This window comes from Balaenoptera ricei, chromosome 9 (assembly GCF_028023285.1).
Source record: "Balaenoptera ricei isolate mBalRic1 chromosome 9, mBalRic1.hap2, whole genome shotgun sequence".
Lineage (NCBI taxonomy): Eukaryota > Metazoa > Chordata > Mammalia > Artiodactyla > Balaenopteridae > Balaenoptera > Balaenoptera ricei.
The window spans coordinates 107,429,688-107,454,147 of record NC_082647.1 but is presented as its reverse complement, the minus strand read 5'-3'; the positions used below and the strand labels follow the sequence as shown (position 1 = coordinate 107,454,147).

Sequence of the window (24,460 nt, the reverse complement as noted above, 5' to 3'; positions counted from 1 at the left end):
TGAGGACACTGTATAGGTGTGAAGGCAGACACTGCATGAATTGGCTTCTAAGTCACTGTGGTCCCAGAAATAAGGGTGTGGTCAAGGCAACCAGCCCAGTAGAGGGCAGCAGGGTCAGTGGGACGGGCTGGCCCTGGTGGGGGAGGGGAGGGGAGCAATTTGCGGGTAGGAGGGCCTTCCTGACAGGGACAAAGAATCCCAGCTTCCTAGCTGTGAAGTCTTAGGCAAACTTACCAACCCAGCTTCTGCAAGCGGATATTGGATATTGTAATACCTCATGAAGTTCAAATTCACTTAGTCATTCGGCTAACACGGACCTTGATGTTGTGATAGATTCTGCGATGCAAGATGGACAGACTTGTTGGTTGTGGGTCTGAAGGTTCCCACCACCACCATCACCCCCTGCCCCCGTCCTGGGAGTCTAGTGGAAGAGATATTTAAGCAAAGACACAACTCAGTACAATTGAGCTGGATGGAGGGGCAGAGCAGGGCAGCTTGGAAAAAAATCAGGGTAGCCTGTCGGCCTGATGGTCTTGGGTCCTTATCATATTCTGTAGCTGACCAGCTGGTGACCTTGGGCAAGTTACCTACCATTTTAGCCTATCAGTAAAAAGGGGATAGTAACAGGACCTGCCTCACTCCCACTGAGGGGTCAGCTGGCTGCGACCTCCCCACCTCCCCTGAGGCTCTTTTCCTCCACACCTCCTGTTTCATCCTGTCACCTCTTGGGCTGGGGTGTCCTAGAGGGCAGGAAAAATGTCTGCTCTGTTTCCGAGGCCTGGGGCTCAGGGTTCAGGAAGGCTTTGCCTCAAGGTATGAATGCCCTACTCAGCTGGGAATGAGAGTCCAGTGATTTTGACTTCTTGAGAAATCAGAGCATTGCAGGGATTGTTCAAATCCTTCTGAAGAGGCGGTGAACAGTGAGAGTAGAATCTGAGCAGACCTGGCCTGGGTCCTCAGGGGTGCAAACAAGGGGTCTGTTGTGTCTCCTCCCTGGACACACTTGCTTTGGATTCAGGGCCACAAGGTTTTTGATGGCTGGCTACTTTTAAAGAAGTCCATTCAGAGATGATTTTCTTGCTCAGTCTCTCCACTGGTCCTGACAAGCCATGTTTTTCCTGCTCTGTGCTCGGACAGGGCGGGCAGGGCTGCACCTGAAGAGCCAGGGTGGGTTTGGATGTTGCATACCTGAATCAGGGACAGTTCCTGGTAACTGCACTCCAAGATGTGCCCACTTTTCCAGGTGGGATTCTAAGAACATCTGGTCCGGGTGACAGATACAATCTATGTCTCTTCTGCAGGAAGTAGGGTGGAGTGCCTTCCCGGAGACGTCTTCCTTGTGTATGGGGCTTTGTGCGTTCACAAGATAAAGTGTTGATGAAACTGTTCTTTTGTACAGGAGGAAGAGCACTTCTAATTCTGCAGAAGGGCCTACGTTTTACAAGGGGATCTTCAACAGCATGCTGTCCCCTTCCCAGTTTTCACCAATGGGGAAACCGAGGCTTTGCGACTGAGTGAGGGGCATCTGTGTCTTGGGGATGTTGGCATCTATCTGCCTTTCCTCCTCTGAGTATCCCTCTGTCTGGGACCTTCTTTCTTGTCCACTCCTGGCCTGCCGAAATCTTGCTCATTTCCAGAAGACGTGACTTCTAAAGTCTTTCCCGACCCTCTCCCTCCGTTGGCCGGACTTTCCAGGGCTTCCAAAGCGTCTTGGGTTTCCTCTGTTACGGCCCTGCTGCTTTATGTGTGCACTACCCCCAGTAGACTGTAAGTTACAGGCGGGCAGCGAGGTTTCGCTTTCTTAGAGCACAATAATTACAGCACCGAATGAATGAATGAATGAACGAATGAATGAACGAACGAACGAACCAGTTGTGCAGGAACCAGGACTTTGCCTGCCTATTCGGGACCCGCCAGCCCGTGAACACTTTGAGTCTGGGCTGCTCAACGGGTCTAATAATCCTCAATCCCACCTGGCCAACGCAGAGAGGTCGCAGGGCCGCACGGGGCCCCGGGCGCGCCTGGAGCGCGCTGCTTTGTTAGGGCGACGAGGCCAGGTGACCGGCCGGCCCGGGCGTGGCGGCGGCGATTGCCCGCGCCGCCTCGAGGGGGCCCTGCGGCGGGCGCGGCCGCGAGCCAGGAGGACGGGCCCGCCCGCGCGCTGCTCGGGCTGCTCGGCGCCCTGCCTGCTGCGGCCATCGCCCCACGGGACCGCGCCGCCGCTCGCCCAGGTACTGGAGGGGGACACGCGCCGCCAACCTCTTTGTCTCGGGCGGGCGGGCGCCGGCGTCTGCTCCTGGGGAGCGGGCAGGGGGCTCGGGGCGCGCAGGGGAACGGCGCTCCGGGCGCGCGGGGACCTGAGCTGGGGGCGAGAGTTCGGCCGGGGTCCGGGAACGGGGGAGCGGGGCTCAGGGACAGAGTCGGGTGAACGCGGCGGGGGGCGCGGGCGGGCTCGGCCGGGGTCCCGGACGTGGTCTGGGCACGGGGGCGCGGGGACGCGGCTGGGGCGCGCGGACGCAGCCGGGGAGCGGGCCGGCTGGGTCAGGGGCCCTCGGCGCCGGGGCGCCCTGGACGGCGGGCGCGGGCCGGAGCGGCACTGTCGCGGCGGCGCCCGGGTGGACTTCGCTCTCCAGGACGGGTCCCGAGACTCCGGGGCGGAGAGCCGAGTTGGAGCTGCAATGGGAAGGCTCAGGACCCTTCTCCCGCTCTTTGCAAGCGGGCTTTCCGGTGCGCCTCTCTTTCCCTTTCCCTGTGTTGGGCGGGAAGCAGGGGGTCCCTTGGCGCTTCCTTCCTGACTTCTGAAGGAGCGGGAACCGGGCGGGGGCGTGCGGGGCCGGGGCCACCTGCGGCACGTGCCTGCTGCCACGCCGGCGCTGTCGCTGACAGGCAGGAAGAGGGAGGGTCCGGGGCTCGGTGGGCGCCGCCGGGGTCTGATAAGCGAGATGGGGTCGTTTGCTTGAAGTGATTTGAAAATCTGTGTGGCGGGAAGGGGCCGAAGAGCTCCCTTGAATTCTTGAGACAGCGCTGGCGGGTGCCCCCCATTCTCCAGTGTGGTTAAAAAAATAAAAGCCCATGGGGTGTGTGGCCTGCAGAGACCGCTGTTGAGGGAGGTCACTGCCCACTTAGAAGTCCCCCAGACCCTGAGGGTGTCCCTGTCCTTCACACACTTTGATCTTCTGGCACAGTTTTCCCCCATTTTCACTCTTTTGTAATGTGAATGCGTGTTCATGGAGGACTCTTTAAATACACTGAAGATCATGGAGCACTCTTTAAATATTCTGAAAACGTGACTGAGAATTATCATTGCATCGATATGGCAAAGCCCTTCAGAACTAACCGTCTTGGCATTTTGGTATATGCGGTCTGTGCATATTATTCTTTTTGAAGTGCTTTAGTTCTTTGCCTTTTGAGAGAGATTTGTGTGTCCTGGTGATTCTCTCCTCTTTAGGGCCTGGGAGGTTATATTTGCAAATCAATCAACAAGTATTAAGAAAGGCATTTCTGTGCAGAGGCCCGGAGGGGCCAGGGAGTCGCTGCAGCTGGAGGGTGGAGTGGGCAAGGCCAGTCCGCGGAGAACGAGGGGACCTCTGTGCACAGGGAGCTGACTGTGGGAACTGGCAGGAGGCCAGGCTCCTGACCTCAAAGACAAAGTAACAGCAATCTTACTTAGTAATTTTACAAAGTAATAGTGACCCCAGAGACGAAGTAATAGCATGGTCGTAGCAAATGCTTATGGAGTGTTTGCTTGTGCTAAATGCTTTGCATGCATTTATTGCATTCACCCAAATAACAACCCTTGGAGGGAGCTGGGATTCGCGTTCCATTTTACAGATGCGCAAACTGAGAGGCAAAGAAAGGCTAAGTATCTTGTCCAAGTTGTTGCCCAACGTGGTGGTGCAGCCCAGGATTCGGCCAGGACAGTGAGGTTCCAGGGCCCTGAAGTTGCTGCGGCTTGTCTGTCAAGTGGATGCATGTCCTGGCCGCAAATTCCTCAGCTGAGGTGCCAAAGTTAGCAGCAGCAGCAGATGAATTATTTCTTTACAAACCAAGGAGAAGATAGAAAAAGTAGTAGCCTCAGGGAACTGGTGCTCCTGGATGCAAATTGACTTGGCTTTTACAAAAGTGTAGCTTTGGCACCTACGGGTTTTCAATGGAGCTCTTTGCAAACGTGACCCTGGGAGCTAAAGGTCACCAGGTCAAAGTGTGTTCCTGGGCTGCAGGAGATATTAACTGATGGGATTAAAAATGGCCTGGGAATAAGGCAGAAAGGCAAGAAAAGAGAGGGGAAAGGCCAAGAGGGGACGATTTCTGACCCACCATGTGGCAATGGCAGCTTGTACACAAGGCCCATTTTACAGGTGGGTACATTTATTAAAGTGCAAAACAGTTGGGGACTAGATCAAACCCAGCCCTCTGGCTCTCGGTAAGTGCACTGCCTGGGGACTAGATCAAACCCAGCCCTCTGGCTCTCGGTACGTGCACTGCTCCTCCTCTAGGGTCAGCCTGGCAAAAACCACCACCACGCTAGGAGAAAGCCTTCTGTACCCAAACCAAACCCTGCTCCACCCCCGACCCCTGCCCCCAGACTCCTATGGGGGCGAGGTGCCGGCTGTTCCCGCTAGAGAAATAGCCGGCCTCCAGCAGGCAGAAAGTTACCGTTGTGTCCCAGCCACCCCGCTGCGTCCACAGCTCCCTGAGTAGAGAGGCTTCCTTACAGTGGCCCTGCTTTCTCTTGGAGAGGCCCCTGTCTCGTGGCTGCGTTTGAAGGGTCTTCTGGTACACCAGGCGGTGGGTTGGGATGGGGTCCCGGAGGTACACAGACCCTGAACCCTAGGCTCTTTCCTGTGCGACCCGGTAAGCATGGGGGTCATCAGTGACCTAGAGCCGGCCCTGTCCCCCTGCAGTCCTCTGCAGTTATCTCTGTTGATCCAGAATAAGGGGTCTGGCCAGTTGGTTAGTTAAATAGGCATTCTGTTAACTCAGAGCCGCTACGTGTTCCTGGCTGTTAGCAAGAGCGTTCAGAATCATCACTGTCTTCATTATTGTCCGGGTTCTGGGCGCTACTCTGGCTCCTGAAAGCGTTACTTCTTTGAATCCTCACAGTCAAGCAGAGGCGGGTGCGAGAGGGTGTTGTGTGGCCTGATCTTCCCAGGGATGTCCACGTGGAATGATATTTAAACCCCAGCTGTCCGACAGCGAGGGTGTATTTTTCCGTGCTGCCTCACTGATTTTAAAACACCTAGACATTAAAAATTGCCTCAGTCAGAATGCTGCTGAATGGGAGTTAACCGTCTCTTAGGGTTCAGAAGATGTTTTGAATCTTCCAGTGTGTTGAGTCCCTAGAAAAGGCGGATTTGCTGCTCTGTAGTTGTGAGAGAGCTCAGCGTGGGAACACTTACTTCCTTGATGTCTGTCCTTTTCCCGTAAAAGCAGAAAACTAGAATCTCCAGGTTTCTGGAGCTGCCTATTGCACTTTGCATATCAGGAATGAGTTTGGCGAACCGCACCCCTCCCCCTGCCACCCGCCCCGCATCATTTTTGCCTGCCTGCCAGAGCCACGAGCCAGGCCCTCTTGCAGGGACATCTCTCTCTCCCGCTCTGTGTGCACTCGGGGTCCCCACTGCACGCCTGGCCCTGGTGCAGGCCGGCCGGGTGTCTCCTGCGTGCTGTCCCAGACCCCCGCTGGGGACTGTCTCTGCTGGATAGGAGGGAGGAGGCCAGTGAAGGTGAGGATGACCGCCACCTGGGGCCACTGTTAGGACCCATCAGAATGCCCTACTGTGTCACTGAGTGGGAGGATAGTCATCATGATGACCCCTAGACATTTAAAAAGAGCTATGTTAATTTTTTTAAAAAGAAGGCAATGATCTGGTATTAATATGTTTGGTCCCAAATGGGCTAAATTAATGAAAAATTGACGTTTAAGGCGTCTGTGTCCGTGATCAGGAAAATTCCCTCTGGTGGAGCATTTCCTGATCGTGCCAAGGAGGTGCTCCCCAGGGCCACCAACTCCGGGAGAAGAGGTTTCCTCACGTTCCGTGCCCCCCCCCCCCAATTCCCCTACGCCCGCCCACCTGCCTGGGCTGGAAGCCCTGGGAGCCCTTGGCAAGTATCTCCCCTGCTCCCAGCCTAGTAACCTTGCAAGATCAATGCCTTCTTTTGATGGTGTGGTTACCCATGTGCGATGGCGTGCTTGCTATCTGTGATCAGAGAGATTGTCACCCAACGTTGCAAGGTAACATTTTTGTCTCTGTTTTCCGGAATGGACACCGAGACGCAGCGAGCTTAAGTCATTTGCCTGTGTCATGGGGCTGGTTGGAACCCAGGTCTGTCTGGGGACAGAGCCTGTGCCTGGCCCTCATCCACAGAAGGTGAGTGCCCCCTTGGTCACAGGGGCCTGAGCCTGTGCATGGAGGGGGTGGTGCGGCGCTGGGCGGGGTCCCAGAGTGGAACCCAGGTCCCTCCGCGATGCTGGGACTTCTTCCCAAGGCCAGGGGTCTCTATGGTCCCCTGCCCACGTCACCCCTCCTCGAGGGCCTGGCGAAGGCTCCGAAAGCTCTCGAGTGCCCGCCGTCCGTAGCTGGCCGGGGTTCCAGCCGCAGCTGCTTCCTCGGACGTGGAGCCTTTGCCCCTCGTCCTCCTTCCTCAGCTCTGACTATGGCACGTGGCCAGCTGCCTGCCTTCCTCTTCCTCTTCTCCCTGGGGGAGCTGATAGCACTCGGGACGCCCTGTGCGGGCACGGCTCTATTTCTAAGACGGAGGAGATGTGGGAGGGAATCCTCATTCCAGCTTCCCGAGTGGCAGCCTGTTGGTGCCACTCCCAGCCAGTCTGCGCCCGTGCGCTGGGGGACCCCCCCCCCCCAGGTGGGAAGGGTGTCACCTCCTTTCATCGTGTCTTAGGGGGCGGCAGCCACAGGGTATGACCTGGAACCTCTTGAGCGTAGGTTTTCCGAAGCTGGTGATGAACAACGAACCCCGAGGTTTTAAAGACACACGAATGAGTTAGGTGCCCCAGTGGAAGAAGGCCAAGGCTCTGGAGAAGGGGCAGAGACAGAGGCAGTGCGTGCGGTGAGGCCTGCCTGACTCTTCTTCCCAGGGAGAGGCGGCTGTGCCCCGGAAACTCGGCAGCCGGTCGTTTCACACTGGAGGATTCGGGAAGCCGCTCCCCTCATTACCCGGGACCACAGCTGCTCTGTGTTGCATCTCACTCATGGCGGAGCCTCCCAGGGCGCGGGAGAGCAGCCTACAGCTGGCCGTGCGAATCGCCCCGGGGCCAGGCTGGGCCATTAGCGGGGGCGTCTGCGTTCTGTACACATTCCTCCCCGACGGGCTGCGGGAACAAAAGGGCCCCATTGACTCGGTCCTGGCGTTCTCCTCCACTCGCAATCCATCACCTTTTTCAGAGGTTTCCTGAGTGCTCACCCCTCACCACTGGTGATTTTGGATGCACATCAAAGGCAGCGTGCTGGGAGGAAAGAGCTGGGCTCTGGCGGCCGCAGGTCTGGGGTAGAAGGCGCCCTTTGTCCCGTGACTGCCCTCTCTGTTCCCCACCTGCAGCCCGGGGACATCGCCGCCCTCAGCGTGACTTGCACCGGCGCTCCTCCTGGGTGCTGTTTTGTCTGACTGCCGGGGTCACGCCCGTGGCCCTGGATGTCCCTCCTGCTTGCCAGCTCCTGGGCCGCTGCTTACTCTGGTCCTGCCGAATTTTCACCGCCCCAGGGGCTCCTGCTGAAACATCACTTCCCCATTCTTGGAGGCCCTGTCTGGTCCCCCTGGGGGCAAGCCTTTGTGATAACAGGAGGACGCTGTGGGGACTCAGGAGTTTGCCCGTGATCTTGGACAGGTGTGTTTCCAGTTTCTCTTCTCTGGAAAGACCTGAAGCGCCCAGTGGCTGGGGGTGGAGGAAAGGGGACGCACCTCTGCTCGCGTCCACTGGGCTGGCGGCTGAGTGAGGCAGGCCCGGCTCTCAGCTGGCCAGGCACATGTTTTCTCTTGTCCTGCCCTTGGAGGGGAGGGGACATTTGTCATCTGTGTTGCTCAGGGGGTGGGAGAGGATTCGCAGGTGATGGACGTGACTTTGCTTCCTAAATTATTTTTTGATTCTTTTTCTACAAAGTAATTTTTGTGTAATACGTTTGCTGTAGACTTGGAAAAGAGGGAGAAATGTTAAGAATGCAGGAAAAATGTCCTAATATTACCACCCAGGGAGCAATGTTTTCGCCCTCTTGTATGCTGTGTACATTCTGTGCTTTTCAAGTTTACCAACTTGAGATCATATGTATTATTTTAGCATCAATGTGGCAATATAAGCATTTCCCCACTTGTAACTAACTCTGCATACGCACGAGTGTTGGTGACAGTACAGAACCCAGTACGTACGTGATGGCCATGTGTCCTCTGGTCACGTACAGCCTGTGTGCATCCTTGCACGGAGATCGTTGGGCAAGATCCCGGCCAGTCATCTTCTTGGAGGGACTTCTTAGGTGGTTCGAGGTCAAAGAACACAAACTATTTTTGATTGTGGTAAAATACCCATAACATAACTTAACCATTTTCAAGTGTACAGTTCCGTGGCATCAGTACTTTCGTATTGTGAAACCGTCACCCACCATCCATGCACAGAACTCTTTTCATTTTGCAAAACAAACTCCGTCCCCATTAAACACTGACTCCTCATTCTCCCTCCCCCAGCCCCTGTCACCCACCATTCTGCTTTCTGCTTCTATGGATTTGACAGCTCTAGGTCCTTGATGGAAGTGGAATCATAGAATATTTGTTTTTTTTGGGGGGACTGGCTTATTTCACTTAACATAATGTCCTCGAGTTTCATCCATGTTGTAGGATGTGTCCGAATTTCCTTCCTTTTTAAGACTGAATGACATTCCGTTGTACATAAAGACCACCTTTTGTTTATCCATTTGTCCTCCAGTGGACACCTGGGTTGCTTTCACCTTTGGGCTGTTTTGCATAATGCTGCTCTGAGCGTGGGTGTGCAGGTCTATGTTTGGATCTCTGCTGTCACTTCTCTGGGGTGTATACCTAGAAGTGAACACAAGCTTTTTGAAGCCCCTTGAAATGTATGGTTGGATTGCAGTTGAGAAACAGTGTGTGCTTGCAGAATCCTCTTGGTGCTCTCCCAGCGTGCCTGAACTCCCGGCCGGCTTGGCGCACTCTGGGAAAAACCAGGCCTGCAGGAAAAGGAAGAGGGAGACTTCTTACCGAGCTATTTTGACAGATTGTGTAAACTCAGTGATTAATGGAATGAGAAAGCAGGAAGAATGTCTTTCATTAAGAAAAAAAAAAAAAAAAGAGCCTTTGGGGTTGCTTGGTTTTATTTTCAATTAAAAGGGTCTGATTTTGTTTCTGGAGAATGGCTTTAATTTGGATAAATGGTTCAGTCTGGGACCCGCATGCCAGAACCTATGATGTATGAGTGCAATTATTCCGGGTTTCCTCAGGAACAGCGCAGACCTGGGCCCTGCTCTGGCCTGGCCTTGGTGAAGTGGCGATGACGCCGGCTCTTCTGATCAGTACCTGGAGCCTGCGGGGCCTGAGGCCCAACCAGGTGGATGCTGGTTAATTTTTACCCTCCAAGAACGTGTTCACAATCTCAAGTCAGGAATGCCAACCAGCAGGCCCTACCCCCGGCACTGGAACACGTTGGACCAGAATTACTGGCATCTTTTCCAGTGTGGGCATTTGCAGACTTGGTCAGGCTTGGAGGATTCAAAGGCGGGGGGACATCCTTACATTGTCCCCTATTTATGGAGGCTCCCTGGCCCAGGCAGGGTTCAGGCGCTGGGCGCTGGGCTCTCCGCAGGGTGGTCCGGTGGGGCTTCTTTGGAAGGAGACGCTGGGCTGAAGGATGTGATGGAGTCAATCCTGGGCTCTCTGGGAAGGATCCATCGGGTGGAGGGCCAGTGAGGGCCGAGGCCTCAGGCGGGAGCCGCCTGGTGCGTTCCCGGAGCAGGGAAGGGATTGAGGAGGGCCGAGGAAGTAAGAAGACGCCAGCATTCCGCTCCTGAGACTAGGAGCACCGTGTCAAAGCCTTAGCCCTCCACGCTAATGGGGGTGGCAGGCCTGCCGTGAGTCCTGGCCAGCTTGGGGCCTGTGGGAGCTTGGGTGAGGGCGGGAAGCCTACACAGGAGTGTGCACGAGTGCAGCCCACAAAGGAAGGACGGTTTGCCGAACCAGGTGGTTGGAGAATCGTGGCGCCTGGAGATATTGTAGCCCTGAAGATCCTGTGGCCCAGAACGAGAAGCGTGCCCATTGTGGCGGGGTGGGGTTCTGGGACGCGTGGGCCTCGGCCTGCAGGAGAAAGGAGTGTGCACCCAGCTTTCGGGGGAGTGAGGGACTGAGCCCACCGGACCGCAGGCCGCCCGCCTGCGAGAGCCCGTGTGCTGTTCCTCTGCTTGCGGAAAGGCCGGGCAGCTGTGCGCGGGCCCCTGAGGAAGGGCAGTTCTCAGCATAACAATAGGAAGGGCTTTGGGCTTCTGGCTGGCCAGGCTGATGGACACTTCGGGTGAGATGGGTGACTGGCGACAAGAGAGTTGATGTGTCTTGCTCTTCACTCCTCCCCACCCCCATGTAAATGGAAACAATCCAAAATACAGGTCATCTGTAAGAGCATAAGGCACTTCCACAGAATCTGTTTCTTGCTAGAGACACCATCACGACTTACGTGATGTCTACGCATTTATAAAAGGTCCCCCATCCTCACACTTACAAATACACGACCATCTTCCTCTTCCCGGCTTGGTTTTTGTAACAGTTCAGTGTTAGAAGTGTGGTGTGTGTGTATTTTTATGCTGATGGTTTTCCCACACCTGTATCCCATCCTAAGCGTTTCCCGTGTTTCTGCCTCGACTTCACAGTTATCACAGCGATGATTCTTACAGCCCTTCAGAGTGATGACCGTACCTGCATGAGCTCCCAACCGCCGGGCTGGCTATTTGTGGGTAGATGATTCTCGTTAGAGCTGCTTCTTGCAGAAGGTGAAAGGAGAAGACGCTCAGCCCCGGCGAGCTGGGGATCTGCTGGCCTCTGGTTTTGTGTGCAGCCTCAGGCCTGGCCAGGACACAGCCCCTCCCTCTGCCTAGGCGGCTCGTCCTGCCCCAAGGGGCCAAGTTTTCCTTCCAGCTTCCGGGGCCTGCGCGCCGCAGCGGCTGGAGGTGAGTGTGGCTCTTGCTGGGTTGGGTCTTCACAAAGGCACCGGGGTCAGGGCCCAGCGCCGCACCCTGTGGCCTCCTGTGTGCTGATGGAATTACGTGCACTGGAGCGGCGGTGCTTCTGACCTTGGCTCTGGGAGCCTTTGTGACCAAGAGTCTTGGCCAGTGTCCAGCTAGGACCTGTCGGGGCTGAACTCAGCTCTGCAACCAATCATGTTCTAGTGGGGTCCAGACAGTCTCAGCTTTCAGGTTTCACTGCCAAGATGAGTTGGATTAACGGGCTGGAGCTGACGAAGACTTCTGGCCAACGGTGATCTTTCTTGTCTGCTCTCCCTTGACCCCTGGTTTACCGCCTTCCTTCCATTTGGCCTCACTGGTTGTTTCTGATGTATTCTGTCTGTTGTCAGACCCGTGCGCTTTCAGGACATATGGTTCTCTGTGTACCCTGGTGCTGCTGGAAATGGCATGGTCCTGCTTGTTTGCTCTGGGGCCGGGGTGCAAAGGGAGTGGGCTCTGCAGTAACCACTGTGGCCTGGGTCCTGCCTCTGCGTGTGACCCTGGGACAGCCGTCTTGCTCTTGAAGTGTTGCTGAACCCCGGGGGTTGGTATCACGGACCCCGCGGGTTGCTGGGGTAAATGTGATGTGTACACACTAGGCGTCGTTGTCATTACTCTTCTCTCCTCTTTAGTCATTAAGCCTTTCGAGGAGCTGAATCTAGGAGAAGCCTTCCGCCCACTCCCCACCCCGTGCTAGCCCGCCTCCCGGAGATAGAGCTCCTGGGAAGGAGGTGAGGGTGTGGGACCCCCGAGCTCTTCTCAGCCAGGCCCGTGTCCTCTGGGTGGGACCCTGACAGTCACAGGCCCACGCTGCCCTTCCTGACGCCCGGTTAGCGCATCCTTGGTCTTCTGACGTCCTCTGGGATTGGGCTGTGTATATTTTGTTTGTATCTCTCCTCCCTAAAATCTGAGTTCTTCCAAGGGCAAGATCCAAGGCGTCCCATATCTTCGTGTGATAAGGGTTTTGGAAGGAGCCCAGGGACGGCTCCGTGACCTTGGGCAAGGCCTTTGCCACTGGAGCTTCCCTACTCGAAGGCTTCACCATGGGAGGGGGCAAGTCCACATCTAAGTGGAGACATTTGAGAAGCTCGCTCTTTACTAGAAGAGAGGGAGGTGCTTGCATATTTTCCCAGGGTTTCATTACTTTTGTTCAGGGTCACCATTTTCTTCTTCCTGGGAGTTCTGCTTTGCAATGTACCCCATGAACTTTCAGAGGAGGGCAGTTGACGCTTATCTTCCAGACTTGAGAATCTAGCCCACTGTAAATTTCTTGGAAAATAGCCATGTTTCAAATTGTCGTATTATAGAAAGTTGATGGTAAATGTCTGCTAGGAATGCCTGAGGGCTCCCTGACAAGAGTTGGGAATACAAAACCGTTACTTTACTGTCTTGGTAGCACAAAAGAATATTCATCTCGGACAGAGTGTGCTGTGGGATTCCTTGAAATCCACAGTGTAAAATGGCAAGAATTATTTCCTTTGTCTTTCTCTCAGAATGGATTCCAGTCTCCATACAGATCCACTAGCGATGTATAATCTCTTGTCCGATATTTAAATGAGAGTTTTGTTCTTATAAAAATGTTGGGCATCCACCAGACTCTTGCTGAGAAAAGAGTCACCTCTCCCACTTATCTGCTTTCTGCTCGGATCATGTTCACAAATTCTTTCTGTGGGACTGAATGCATTTTAAAAAATGGCTACATTTTATTTATTTATTTTTCAATTATTTATTTTTCATTTTTTTGGCTGCGTTGGGTCTTCGTTGCCACGCGTGGGCTTTCTCTAGCTGCGGCGAGCGGGGGCTACTCTTCGTTGCGGTGCGCGGGCTTCTCAATGCAGTGACTTCTCTTGTTGCTGAGCACGGGCTGTAGGCGCGAGGGCTTCAGTAGTTGTGGCACGCAGGTTCGGTAGTTGTGGCTCACGGGCTCTAGAGCGCAGGCTCAGTAGTTGTGGCGCACGGGCTTAGTTGCTCCGTGGCATGTGGGATCTTCCCGGACCAGGGATGAAACCCGTGTCCCCTGCATTGGCAGGTGGATTCTTAACCACTGCACCACTGGGGAAGTCCTAAAAAATGGCTAAATTTTGGAGAGAAGTTTGGATGTGCTGTATGATACCCTTGGTGCCTGGAGGCACACATCTCACGTTCAGATGAGGATGGGAGCGCTGATGGCAAGAGTGTGGCTTTGTTTCCCAGCCACATGCTGGATCTCTTCATCCACTGATCCATCTGTCCTGCCCCAAATGGCCAGCAGGCGCTTCAGGGCCTTAGCCCTGGCTAAACACATGGCCCAGTGGTACATGACCCCCCATCACTTGCCTCCGTCTCCATGATGCTGTTCTGTTCCCAGCCTGATGAATGAGATGTGGTGTGTTGGCAGTTCATAGACCTCAGGCTGGTTGCTGGGAATAAAAGGTACACACACCTGAGGGTGGCAGAGGCGGGCTGACTGACATTAATTATTGACTGTGTGTGAGGCCCTGTCAGAGAGTGACTCCTTTGTTCCTTCCTTTGTTCATTCACTCACTCCCTCACTCTCAGGCAGCTAACATTTATTGAGTGCTGGCTGTGTCCCAGATATGGTTAACCCTCACAAACACTGAAGAAAGGAACACTCAGCAGGGCTTGCTGTGGCTTGACTGCTATCTAAGCTTGCATGTGGCAGAACAGCGTGGAGGTGGGGGGGTCCTGAGGACCATCAGAATGGGGTGTCCTGAGGACCACGGGGCTGGTGGGCATGTTGAGGACCACAGGGCAGGTGGGCGTCTTGAGGACCTCGGGGTCAGAGCTGGGGGATCCTTCCATCACAGCTCTCTTCGTATCCATCTCTAGTTACTTCTGATCATCCGATTCTGAATTCTCACTGTCGTTTTGAGATTGAGAGTACATCTGCTAGAGGCTCTCTCTCTTGGGGCCAAGGGGCCCTTTGGCTCCCGTGTGTGAGGCTTTTTTGCCATCGTTCGGGACCCTGAGAACTTAGCATTGGCTGGATCTGTGCTTTAGCATGAAAGGAAAAGGAGACTGCAGAAGTACAGACAAACCCAGTGGATGGTTATTGAACTGAAAAGACTGTTCCTCACCCAACTTCTTTTTTAGAAAATGGTCACATTTTCTGGAGAATAGTATAATGAACACTTGTATACCCTTCACCTAGATTTGCTGGTTGTTTTTTTTTTTTTTTGCCATTTTGTCACATTGGCTTTATCTGAAAAGTGAAAAGTTGTGCCCATCATGAACTGCACCGACAAATGCTTTAGCCTGTGTTTCTTGAGAGCAAGGACACTTTCCCACATCTCTCAACCTCAAGACCATGATCCCTCTAAGCAATTTAATTTTGATTTGTGGACACCAGCTAATGTCCGGTCCCTAAAGTGCTTTCCTGCTGTCCTTAATCTGCTCTGACTTGTGGTTTACATGTCACACTGGGTGACTTCGTCTATCTGTGCCCTGAAAGTGGGAGCAGGCTGCCTGCTTTATTTAATATTATTATTATTTTTCATGACTTTTCTTTTTCCTGAAGACATTTTTTTAAATTAAATTTTTTATTTTGAGGTAGTTTTCAGGCGGTTGTAAGAAACAATACAGAGAGATCCTGTGTAACTTGACCCGGTTTTCTCCTATGAACACATCTTGAAAAGCTGTAGGACCATCTCACAACCAGGATGTTGGCATCGATAGAATTAAGGTACAGAATATTCCATCCCCACAAAGATCCCTCACATGCCCTTTAGAGCCGCCTCCACTTCCCGCCCATCCGCACCCAAACTTCACCCCAGCAGTCACTAATCTTCAGGTCGGTAATTTTGTCATTTAAAGAATGTTACATAAATGGAATCATACAGTATGTAGATTTTTGGAATTGGCTTCTTTTAGTCAGCATAATCCTCTGGAGATCCATCCAGGTTGTTGCTGTATTAATAGTTCATTCCATTTCATTGCTGAGTACTGCTCCGTGGTGTGGATGGACCACTGTTTGTTCACTGGTTGAAGGTCATCTCTACTAATTTGTGTCTCCAATCCATGAACATGGTATGTCTCTCCAGTTGTTTAGATCTTTGATTTCATTCACTAGCATTGTGTAGATTTCAACGTATGAGTTTTGTTAGATTTACACTTAAGTATTTACTTTTCTTTGAGTGATTGTAAATGGTACTGTATTTTTCATTCTGGCCTCCATGTGTTCACTGCTAATACATAGAAATACAGTTACCTTTTGTATGTTTATGTTGTATCCTGTGATCTTGGTAAACTCACTTATTAGTTCTAAGAGTTTTATTTTGTAGATTTCCTGGGATTGTCTATGTTGACAATCATGTCATCCGAAAATAGGGACAGTTTTATTTCTTCCCTTGCATTGACCTTTTGAAGAGATGAGGGCAATTTCCTTGTAGGATATCCCACAGTCTGGATTTGTCTGAGTCTTTTCTTGTCATCACATTCAGGATCACGTAAGTGTGAGGTGAGGTACTCTGCTCACCTCATGTCAAGAGGTGCAGTGTCTGTTGTCCCACTCTTGGTCCACCAAGCTTAGTTACCTGGTGAAGGCTCCTAGAGGTCCTTGGTGTCAGGTACATCTTCCCCTTTGTCCCTTTGAGACTCTGAGCATCCTGCTTCCTAACCACCTTTCACTCAGTGGTTCAGCATCCAAGGGTGGTCCTTGCCTGAATCAGTAATTATATTGGGATCATGAAATGCTGGACTTTAACCATTTAAGTACTTTGGAAACATTATCTCACAAGTAATCAGACTGTTAATTACCAATTCTCTTACCCGGGTAGAGTAAGAGAATTTTATTTATTGTGTTTATCCTTTAAATGGCCTGTAAATTTGGCAAAAGAAAAATGCTCTTCAGTTTGTCTTCCTCACATTGTAACTCTGTAACAGTACTCTCAAGTGCTCTCCAGTGGCACCCAACCTAACCTTCCTGGGAACGAGACTGTAGCCGTCATCACAGCCACGCAGCAGATACCTACCCAGGGCTCACTTGCCCAGCTCAGCCCACTGTTTGGGTGGCTTTGCTGAGAGTCTGTGTTTGCTGACATTTGTCTAAGTCAGGGCTTCTTAAAGTGAGGCCTCGGGACCAACATCAACATCCCTTGGGGGCTGTTAGAAATGCCAGTTCTGGGCTCCACCACAGACCTCTGTCAAACACTCTGGGCTGGGAATGACAGTTACAGGGCGTTCAGATGCCCACTCAAGTCTGAGAACCATTAGTTAAGTTTGTCCATTCTCCAGTATGGAACACTAGCTGTGGAACTCCAGTGACATTGTTCAGTCAGATAGCTTTAAAATTCAGTTTGGCTTTGCCATAATCCACACATATTTTTGTGTCAGACTGTGGCTGGTAGCTGTTCCAAAGCCTCCCAGGGGTCTGTGCCAGGAAGGAGCTGCATTTACTTAGGAGAGCTCCATCCTTTAGCCACCTGAACCCCCAATTCCTGTTCCTGCCCAAGACTAGAACACCCAGCAGAGTGTGGGATTGGAGAGTGAGGTTCGCATTAACAAGTATAAATTTGGGCATGTTTTCTGCATTCGTTCATATTTAACTTTGTCCCCGACTAACTGGCTTACTGCTTTAATGAGTGATAATCTGTATTTTTGGAGGCCTTTGTTGCCAGCTGTACTGGTTGAGGATAGTTTTATTCTTCATCAAACACATGTAGACTGAACTTCCTTTGTGTGTAAGGCAGTGTGCTCTTCTTACAAAGTGGGACTGGAGTTGCTTCGAGCTCAGGAGTTTAGCCCTGTGCACACAGGAAACTTGATGTAGGAAGGGGGTCGTGTCCATAAGAGCAAAGGAAGGTGCTGTGGGAACTGAGAGGTGACTGAGAGTGAGGCAGCAGAGAGCCTAGTGTTTAGAGCAGGTGTATCCTTCAGGGTTCTCCAGAGAAACAGAACCAACACGAGCTATATATATATATATAGATAGATATCTGTAGGTAGATATCTATATAGATCTATCTATCTGGATAAATGTATGAATTTGTAGGGGGCTGGTGTGTTTGAGGTTTGCAGGGCAGGCTGGAAATTCCCACAGGTCTTGATGTTACAATTTTGAGTTGAAAACAATCTGGAGCAGAATTCCTCCCTCTGTCTCCTCCCTCTAGTCTTTTCCCTTAAGGCTTTCAACTGATTGCGCGAGGCCCACCCAATTATGGAGGAAAAATCTGCTTTACTTGATGTCTACTGATTTCAGTGTGAATCGTATCTGAAAAATACCTTGACAGCTACATCTAGACAGACATCGGGTGCCATAACCTAGCTATGAGGACACATAAAATTCAGCACTACAGAGGGGACTCTGGACCACATATAGTCAGATTCAAATAGCAGAATTGCTGTGTATTATCTTGGGAACCCTGGACAGTTTACTTTTTTCTGAGCCTCTGAGGTTAAGGGCTCTTTAGGTCGTCCAATGGCTGTTTACTGATTTATATAAGTAGAATAACCAGAGGTAATGTGGACATCAGGCTTGGTTTGATCAAGCAACTCAACCATGTCACTGCCCATAAACTCTTCTCTGCCTTTTTAGTTGTCACTTTCTTTTCCTAGTGGGCCTCCTGTGACTACGAGATGGCAGCCAATTGCCCGTTGCCTACGTCCAGAGAGAGTGTGTCTCTTCTATAGCCATTCAACAAATGTCCTTTGGCCACAGAAGCCTTGTACTGACTGGTTAAGCCTAAGTTGTAGGTTTTTCCTGGAGTCAGTGACTGTGGTTGAAGAGGGGAAGATTTATGTGGGTTGGCACATGTGAGCCAGAAAAGCCACCAACTGTGCCCCCTTGCTCAGTGGCCTCAGCCCAGGGCTGTCATGAGATAATGCACTGTCTTGTTCAGCACATGTAAGTGCTGAACAAAGTGGGCTGTGATTATAATATCCCCTCCCTGGAGAAGCAGGAAAGGCCTTCTGGAAGTTGGCTTAGAATAGAACTGGGTGGGGAGGAAGGGATTCCCCAGAAAAGGGTCCTTATTGAAGGGGACCTGCTGGCAGGAGGGGCAGAGTTCTCTGTTGCCAGTGAGTCCTGCTCTGTGGCTTACCAGCCCATGATCTTCAGTTCCCTGCATCTCAGTGTGTTTCTCCTGGAACACAGGTGATAAGGCCTCTGTAAAGGGTGTGTCTTGGCATGATGGCCAAATGAGAAGTTAGTGAAAGTGTATTTTCTTCCCTTCGCTTCTGGAATGCCTCTCAGCTTAGGAGCCATTTTTATATATTTTGTCTCACTTGGTGAAGTTGACCCAACTATTGATTTTAGAACCGTTGTCATTGGCTTAGGGTTCGAGAGTCCTTGAAGGGTGAGTCCCAGGCAGGGGGTTTCCAAGTTTCCTGGCTCCGATGCTGCTCCCTGCCTTGATGTGCTTGACCCGGTCGACCTCTGTTGCCCGTGGTAACGCTGTGCACCGGGCAGAGGGCCTGGCCCTGGTGGTGCCCAGTGAGTACTGACTTGGCTGTCAGGTGGGGGAAGGAGCAGGGGCAGGGCCGGACATCACGGTGCCCAGAGCGGCAGTCTCTGGCGCACGTCTGGCCTCCCCCCACCCCTGCTGGCGGCTTGGCATGTAACTGGCCACTGATGACAGAGTTGGCAGCCCTGACACCGACTTCCCTGTGCAGAGTATTGATAAAGTGACAGGCCTTGAACTTATCAACACTGTTCTTACCTTCAGGCAAATCGCCTAAGAGACTGATGGCCTGCTCTGTAGGCAGTTAAGAGTCCTACTGGAAGGGCACGCCATCTCCGTGGGTGTCCACGCAGAGGATTGGAGAGCTTCACCCAGTGACCCACTTCAGCAGCAGGCGGGTCACCAGGATGAAGGGGGTGGCTGTTCAAGCGTCTGTCCCGTCCACCATGGACCAAATAATTCTAATTCCATTTCCTGAAGTCTTTTAAAATAATTGTAAATGGTGCCAGAGATATTCTTTGCAGAATCCCATTGAGGACAAGTGGGCCGACTTCCATTTCCAAAGTGATCGCCCCGCTCTCTGCGTTGTCCCCTTGGGGATAAGGCTGTACAGGGCGTGTTTGCCCTCACTGCTAAAAGGGGGAAATAGTCTCCTATCAAACTGCATTGCATTTGGGCCCCAGTGCCCTGTTGGCCTTGAGCTGTCAATAGGCTTGACCTCTGCAGGCCACTCACAGTTTGGCATGGGTGACTGTGCCAGTTTTCCACGGTGACACAGACCACCCCAAACTTAGTGGCTTAAAGCGACAAGATTTATTTCTCGTGGCCTGGGGGGGATGGCTGCTGGCGGGCAGGCTGGGTTGGGGGATGGGGGATGGGGCTGGGCCCAGAAGGGGGTCTGGCCACCGTCCTGTTCCTCCTTAGGGCCACGGGTCCTGGGTGCTCCTCAGTCGAGAGGTTTAGGGCTGAAGGGGGCCAAGGCAGAAGCCGTGGGCCAGCCCTACCTGCGAGCCAGTGCTTCCAGCAGTTCCTGCAGGCCACACACAGCAAGATCCATGCGGGTTCAAGACCCCTGTGGGATGGGAAGTATGGACCCGTGTTGCTTTCTGAAACGTTGCTAGGCGCCCCCTTTAGTGATGGAGCACATTCTGTTTTACTGTTTGGCCTCTTGCTGATACCAGCGGCGCACGCACCTCAGGAATCACCCAGCTCCTTCTGATTTGGGGCCTTGGGTCGGGGTGTGTGCTGGGGCCATGGGACCACGTCACCCAGTGTTCCTGCTGGAAAGAACCGTCTGAGCGGCCGTGAAATGCCTCCCAGAAGACAGACCCTCACCTTGTCCTCTCCCCCCTCCTCCCGTGTCTGCACTGGGCTCTTCCTTACTGCACCTTCATCCTCCTAAGGCCACTAGGGGTGGGCTGTGCTGTTGGCCAGCATCCTGGGTCAGGGTTTGCTTCTCAGAAGACCAGGGGTGAGGTTACGTGCTCAGCATCACTTCCAAGGTGGGGGTCCCCGGGGGCACATGGCCGAGAGACGAGTCCAGAGGCTGACTCTGGGTCCCGCGGCCTGTGGACCACGTGTTCCGTGGATGCACTGACTCTACCTGTTAGCTGACGCTCCTCTGAGCAGGTGCCCGGCTGTGAGGCCAGGTGTGGAGCCTGCAAGATGCCCAGGGCCTAGGTCATGGCCACCTTCACCCAGAAGTACGTGTGTGTGGCCTGAGGACGTGGGAGAGCTGCTGTGTGACCGGGGCAGTTGATTGACTTCTGGGAAGTGTCTGTCTCATCTGTAAGCTGGGAGAATGGCCTGTGAGGTCTGTGAAGATGATTTTAGTTCACGGTGATCTAGAAGTAGAGAGAATAAACCTGGAACTGGTATGGCTCAGCGGAGGGCTGGTCCTCTGCTCTGGTGTCTGCAGTCTTGCTGGTGTTTGTGTGGGAGTGTCGTGCTCTCATGCTGCTGTCCTGGGTGGGAACCTGTGGGGCAGCCCCCGGAGCCCGGGTTGCCCAGACACATGCCTTTTAACACAGACATAAATGTGCTTGTTATGTTCATCCTTGAAACCTCCAAATCCATGTTCTAAACCCAAAGAATTTTAACTTTATTTACATGACATAATGCCTTGCCAAATTTCCAAAATGATTTGAAAAGCGTGCAGAAGTATATATATATATATATATATATATATATATATATATATATATATCAGGATTAAATATTCAGAAAGAAATACAGAGAGAAAGAGAGAAGAAACAGATCTGAGAAACCTGTGAAGCCTGTGGAAGGTCAGCATCCAGTGGGTATACCAAATATCCTGGTTAGCACAATGATTTAGCTGTGAGCTTCCTGGCAGCCAGTTCGATAAGGGAAACAGTTGTTTTCACTTGTTTCAGTGTGTCTATAGGACAAGAATAATGAATTCAAGAAAAACAGACAACAGAATCAGAAACAAGTTATTCCAAAGAGCAGAGATGTTTCTGAGACTGAATCTTGAGGGAATGCCTCTGTAGGGTCCCTGCAGTGTTGTCAACCACATCCTACAACCAACATAGTAGAGAAGTAGAGTACAAGTCTCTTTAACAACCTCGGTGGTGGCCAAGGGCATTGTGACGAAATGCAGGTCTGCAAGAGGAATATTCCAAGGAACATAAGCGTGCTGCTCCAGGTGTACAACTTAGACACAAAGATAAAATGCTAGAATATTGCCCTTGAGCTACAGGAGAATGAACTCTAGGGTTCTGTAGGGCCAAAAAGACATTCAGATCTATTCCGGTCCCCTCTGTGCCTGACACGCTGTGTTTGCCCCCGCTGGCTTCCCCTGGAGGCACCGTGGGGGACCCATGCTTCCAGTGACTGGATAGAGACTGCTTCAACGCTGCTAATTTAGCAGATCCTCGCAGAGAGCATTTGTGCTGCCTCCTTTGCGTTTTGCTTCATCTTCCTCTGAAAATGATGAGTGAACAGTTTCCGCTGAGGATGTGCTCTCAGGAGCCCAGAGCTGCCCGTCCGGTATGTTGATGACGGCCATGTGCGTGGAGTGTGGCCGGTGTGACCGGGGAAGGGAATTCCAAATTCCTTGTTAATTTTAAGTCATTTAAATTTAAAACCTGTAGCAGAGTACTGATATTTTCCCACTGAACACAACTTTATTGTTTTGCTAGGACTACATTTCACTTTAACTTGAAAATTTAGTGTCCAAACTGAGATGTGCTGATAGCGTAATATGCACACAAGATTTTGAAGACAGTACAAAAAAAAAAGTTAAAATATCTCCTGAATAATTTTCATGTTGATTGCGTGGTGAAATAATAACCGTTTGGATATACTGGGTTAAATAAAATATATCATTAAAATTGCTATCACCTGTTTCTTTTCCAAATGTGGCTACTAGAAATTGGAAAACTACTTACGTGGCTTGTATGATACCTCCGTCGGGAGGTGTGGGTCCAGGGATGTCCAGATGTCCTGGCTTTGGCGCCCTCTTGACCCTGGGGCAGAGAGGGTGCTGCCTTGTGGATCTGGGGGCTCCGTCTGTGCGTTGGACTCGTGGTGCAACCCCTCTCCAGCTAGCGAGTTAGAAGGAAGAGGTGGGCCAGTGGGTAGAGGCTAAGTCAGTAGCTGTCCTCTCGGGGACAAGGAAGTGTTCCCAAGGCACCCTTGGACTTAGGTGCCTGGACTCTGGGGGGGACGGTGAACATTTGTTGAAGTTATTCAGTCATTGTGGATATTATTTAAACTTCTCTGATCCTTGCTGTCGCTCCCTTGCCGGGGAGGTGAGAGGAGGTGAGATTTCACGTGTTCTTGGGAATTTTGGTTTTGAGATTCCTTGCCCTTCTGAGCAGTTTCTTCGTGGATCCCGCTGCTGGGATCGATCATCGCCAAGGAAATTTTAAAGTTGGCCTACAATGCTGCCTTCAGTCAGCTTCCTATTTGTTTATTTCGGTGGCCAGTCAAGAGGAGAGGTGTGATTGTCCTCTGGTCCCCAACATGGACAGAACTCTTCCTGCGCCTCGGGCTCCGGTTGGGTGCCGGGCGAGTTGGGGAGCGAGAGGCTACGGACCCTGGTGTGCAGGCCCCCTGGTCAGGCAGGGACGGCCAGCTCCCTGGGAAAGAGGCCGCCCACCCAGCCCGCCACGTCCCGATCCTGGCCAAGGAGCTGACTGCCCTTTGCCTGTTTCCTCCTGGAGGCGGTATGATGGTTGGGAGAAATCACGTGGGGAGGCCCAGGTGCGCACATGCCAGGGGTTCGTGGTGGGAGCCTGCGGGGTGCTGGGCGGGGCAACTCAGGAAAGCCGAGGGCTGGGATGCGGAGCTGGAGGCCCCAGGCCAGCTGGTGCGGTACTCGGGGATGCGACAAGACCCCGGGTTGGGCCGTGGTTGGCCTTGGGCATTGTGAGACCCTTCAAACGGAATGTGAAGTTGTGTGTGTGGGCTGTGGCTTTCAGGGGCTCGGAGGTTCATCAGGTAATCACGACCTGCCCCCCCGCCCCAAACATGAAGTCTTGTGTTGATGTGAAGGAGCTGGCTCGGGCGGGGGGTCCAGGCTGTCAGGCACCTCCTCATCCTGGTCCCCTCTGCTTTAGCGAGGGCATTGGCTCTGTTTTCTCCCCTCCTTGCCAACCCGAGCCTCAGTTTCCCCAACTATAAAATGGGGGCAACTGTCACTATTAGCAGTTTTCCTTACTAACCCCCGAAACCCCACCGAGTTGTCGTGGTGCTGTAGGAAGGGGCCTGAGTTTGAGCTCTGTGCAAATCTGAGGCTGAGTGTTGTCCTTGTGTGTGTCACGGCTTCCTTCCTTTTAAAAAATATTTTATGGTGAACATTTTCAAACATTTCCCAAAGTAGAAGGAATATAATCATAAAACCCAACAGCCAGGTTCAACATTTACCAGGATTTTGCCGTACTTGCTCCCCGACCTCCTCTCCCTGTGATGATCATCTCGGCGATGTTGAAGCCAACGTGAGTTTTCACCTGCACGCTTAGGTGTGTGCACTCTGGAAGTCCCAGGCACTTTGCTTATCTGATGGTGACGGTAGTTCTTTGCCATCGCCACCCACTTGCTGTATTGTATTCAGATTTCCTTGATTGCTTCAAAATGCCTTTTCCTGTAGGTGTGTTAGAATCAGGGTCCTAACAAGGTCCCACACGGCACGGGCCTCTCTCTTAAGTCCTTTTTCAGCCATCCACTCTGCAGCCCTCTTCTCTCTTGTTGAAGACGCTGGGTGGAGGGCGGGAGGGCCTGGCATGGGCGGAGGGGGTAGGGGGTGGGCAGAGATAGACGGGGTGGGGAGCAGCCTTCAGAGTCCGTGTGGTGCGGTGTTGAGGGTGGGTCAGGGGTCATGCCCTTGACCTTGATGGAGGCCTCGAGGCCCGGCGAGCAGGAAGGCTCTCCTCTCTTGCTGGGCGGGTCACGGCGGTTACAAAGGGAAGGTCAGCTTCTTTGTGCCGCCTCCCAGCTGGCAGGATATCTGTATGTCCTGACGTGGTTTGGGGCTCTAGGAGGTTTCAGCTGGTTTTCTCACGCCCTGGTCCACGGACTGGCTCCCAGAGGTCCTGCAAAGCCCCCTCCTGCCCTGTAAGGAGGCTCAGTCTGGTGGCAGAGCTAGGTTTTCCCGCTGGGTGTGCACAGAGGGACACCCCACAGGGGACCCCCAAGCGGGCACTGAGGGCTGGAGATGGTTGGGACCATGAGTGAGGCTAGTACCTCGGTACCGGTCACCTGCTTGTCCTATGCCTGCTGAGTGGGGCTGGGGTGATTCCGTCCCAGTTTTTCTAGGGAGGAAACACAATTGAATTTTGCAAGCAAGTGAAGGCAAAGGTGGGCCTCAACCCCGTGTCC

General features: G+C 52.6%; 1 protein-coding gene across 1 annotated transcript in view; it reads left to right on the top strand.

The window, feature by feature from the left end:
- Positions 1-2,139: 2,139 nt before the first annotated feature.
- The window catches only part of TNS3 (tensin 3), a 237,493-nt gene continuing 215,172 nt past the window's right edge, over positions 2,140-24,460 (top strand). Inside the window, exon 1 of the mRNA XM_059934302.1 lies at positions 2,140-2,231. The gene's annotated coding sequence lies outside the window, so the exon portion shown is untranslated. The remainder of the gene's footprint in view (positions 2,232-24,460) is intronic.